At 37.6% G+C, this 3,754-nt stretch overlaps 1 pseudogene; it reads left to right on the top strand.

Moving 5' to 3' along the window:
• The first annotated feature begins 3,032 nt into the window (after positions 1-3,032).
• LOC107299844 lies at positions 3,033-3,481 on the top strand (annotated as a pseudogene).
• Positions 3,482-3,754: the final 273 nt, after the last annotated feature.

Here is a 3,754-nt window from a genome sequence, read left to right on the forward strand (position 1 = left end):
TATATAGTGAATTATCTTATCAGTATTTTATATAAGTATCTTATGCAAATTAGTATACTATATCTTGTATGGTATTATTTTCCTGAGGTTAGAGACCTTTGGAGCTGGCTATTGTATGCCATTAAGCAGAGGGAAGCAGTCTTACCAGATGATGGAAGATAGGAACAGTGTTTTAATGAGGAGGTGTTGTTGTCAATCCTGGATCTGCTTAATAATAAAATTGATAAGGGTGGATCATTAATATTAGATGCCATTAAATTATATACAGCTCAGCAATACTAATTCCAGCAGAATTGTGGTTGGGGCACTTTCTCCCTGAAGAATTGAAGTTCCATTCAGAATTTCTCTCTTTTGACAATAGTTCCTATGTTCTGAGGGAATTTTGCAGTCATAAAGGTATAAAGTTAAATGTTTTCCCCTTCACTATATTCCAGCTCTCCCTCCTTCCCAATAGTTGCTATTTATAAAAAAAAAATTATTTGATCTAAATGTAGGCAGGTTGAAGAGGTGGATTGAGATATAAATACATGAGTAACCTTCACTATTGGTAGCCTTAAAAAGGCTGAAGTCATTTGTAAGGATTACTTAGTTCTGAGTGGGCCAGTTTGTGCCAATGCTGTGACCTGTAGTAAAATAGCCAAAATTCACTGATGTGACATAGAAAGGGGGAAAACAGAGAAAATCATTCATGTGTGTGAGATCAAGATATTATAGGAATTAGAAGAGTCTACATAAGTTTGGCAAGCACATCTCTAGTATTACCATAGAGCAGTGGTTCTCAACCTTTTTAATGCCGCGACCCCAACCGGTCGTAAGTCAAGGACTAAACCAGTCGTAAGTCGAGGACTAAACCGGTCGTAAGTTGAGGACTAAACCAGTCGTAAGTTGAGGACTACCCAACCGGTCATAAGTCGAGGACTTTCCCTGCCCGGGAGCGGCGCGCATGCGTGGTTCCGCCCCCTGCGCTGGCCGAGGCATAGCTGGCAAGTGGCAGAGACGGAGCAGGCCGACCACCAGCTGGCCCAGCCCAAGGGAGGTAAGGCACCCTCCGGAAAAGGGGGGAAAAATGGCGGACAAAAAAAATGGCGGACAAAAAAAATGGCGGACAGCCTTGCTTGGCGACCCCCATGAAATGGTCGATCGATCCCAAATGGGGTCCCGACCCACAGGTTGAGAACCACTGCCATAGAGTATTATAGATACTTTTTAGTTATAGGTGTACCTAGTGCTTAAAAACCCTCATCCTCATTAGTGTCTGACTTTTCATTTTTTCCCCTTTTTAAAGGTATTTGAATGGATACCCTACCAAATACATCTCTGGCGATATAATTTCAGGATTTGTCTGAATTCTGCAGGGTTCTGTGAAAGACTAAACAGGTGGGAGTGGAGACAAGATATTATTTTTCTAAGGTCCAGCTGAATGGGAAGTTCAGAAGCCTCATCACCCCAGGAAGCATTTTTGTTAATTACAGCTGATCAGTCTGTGCGTGCAGGTAGCAGGGGTTTCAGGAATTTTTTAAAATAAAAAATGTTCCAAGGCCTGAAAAAAATTAAAAACCTCTGTGCTAAGCTGCACAATAGTTTATTTGGATTGGTTTAGTACGTTGTCTGAGGCCAGATACGTTTTATAATCACACATTTATAGCTTAGAGCAGGGATCTCCAACCTTTGTAGTTCTGCTGGCTGGTGGTAGCAGCTTCGGTGATTTTGGCACACAACCTAAATTCTACGCATGCACAAATGAAGCTTTGCATACTTGCCCACTGCTTTGGTGGCCCTAAAGGCCTTTTGATTTGTAGCTTTAGGACCTGGAAACATATGTTTTCTTCCTTAAATGGAAGAGCTTTTTCCTTCTTTGAAAGACTTTTGGATTAGTGAAGAATCTCATGGGCAAAAAGCAGAAGAGAGGACATTACCAGCTGTTGCTTTCTTTTGCCATCATTTGTGATTTTATGTTCTCCAACCTCTCATAGTAAATTTTCAAAGAGTGTAAGCAGAGAATCATCAAAAGTCATCTTTTCTCTTCTAACGATGGGGTGCTCCCAGAGACTAAACCAACCCATTATTGTTACTTTCTTGCCCTCTTTTTAAATTCTGACTTGGGTACTTCAAATAGAAAAACCTTACCTATGCTTGACTATTGCCTAAATCTGAGTAACTTTATATAAGTTTCCATTGTTTTAATTTTAAGATACATTTTTAGTTTTGCAGAGGGAGTTAAAACAAGGTGAGTTTCAGCCAGTAAATATAAAACGAATGACTCATTTGTAATCATTACATACATTTTAGATTCAAAGTGCTGGAAAGTTAAAGCAATAATTAAAGGATATTTAATTTTTTTATAGCCAATTTTCTTTTTCTCCTCTCAGCTAGCAAATTGTGCATAGCTAATTAAGAGAAACAAATGTTCTGAAGCTTCTATCTCATACTAAAAGATATCTATGGAATGGTTTCTTTAATTCCAATCACAAATGCATGATTTAACTTCCAGTATAATTAGCCAAATTTGATAAACTGTTAATTCAACTAATGATCATGTACAACCCATGTGACTTTCTGCTTCAAAAGAAAGTGTAATATCTTCACTGTAACCCATATGCTAAGTGACTAGAATTCACAGTTCATTTTTGCAGGCTTTTATCACTATTGTACTAGAGAGGTATAGTATAGTATGTTATGGTATGGTATGGTAATTTGATAGACCCTTGGGAAGGGTGGAATACCACTCAGAGATGGTATTTCCTTTTATTGTGATGGTTACAACTACCAAAGGGAATGAACAAATAAAAGCTCTTGAACTGATATCTTCTTTATTTTCAGTTGTCCCAGCCACATCAAAGGATAACATTCCACTGAACTTGGCAGTCATGGTACACCATGCAATTGTAGTATATATAAATTAGACCTAGGGAATCAAGATATAGGACAACTTTTCTCTGCACTTTTTTGTTCACTGGTTGCACAAGTAACTGGTGAAGAACAAAAACATAAGACTTAATAAATTACTTGTCACTATCATTTTAAAGTAGAAGATGACAAACACAAAGGGAAATAATAAAGGGACAGGTTTCAAGATCCTTTTGTAAACATGGGATCCCTTTTTCTACCTACATGCACATCTATAAGAAGGGTGATATCACTGGGCATGAGAACAGTTTAAAAAGGCATATCCCACACATGTTATCATGGCAAGATAAAGTATACAACATTACTCAGCATGCTGTGACCATTATTGTGAACAAGAAGGTTAAAGGCAAGATCCTCACTAAGAGAATCAATGTGCACATCAAACATATTAAGCATTCTAGAAGCAGAGGCAAGTTTTCTTTTCTGTGTGTGAAGGAAAATGAAAGGAAGAAAAAGGAAGCAAATGGAAAGGGCACTTGGTTTAAATTAAAACACCAACCCACACTATCAAACCAATGGCAAAAATTAATTGCTGGAACTAATTACTTATGAATTCATGGCATTGTGTATATAACAAAATAAAGATCATTTAAAAAAACAGATGTAGTCCAAGATGCGGTTAGCCCTAGGTACATGCAAGTTGTAGTGGTAAAAATGTTGTACCTAGGGAGATCAGATTCTATCATGGTTGAACATATTGAGTGAAACTGAATTAGTCACAGTGTTAATCAAACATTAATAAAGGCATATTGTAATAAGAGATCTTCTAGGCCTATAAAACCTGCAAACTAGAGATCATATATATTTCCCTAGAAAAATGGTTCCATTATTATGAGGCCATTACTAA

The sequence above is a fragment of the Protobothrops mucrosquamatus genome, unplaced genomic scaffold, assembly GCF_001527695.2.
Source record: "Protobothrops mucrosquamatus isolate PMUCROS unplaced genomic scaffold, P.Mucros_1.0 scaffold5571, whole genome shotgun sequence".
NCBI classification, from domain to species: domain Eukaryota; kingdom Metazoa; phylum Chordata; class Lepidosauria; order Squamata; family Viperidae; genus Protobothrops; species Protobothrops mucrosquamatus.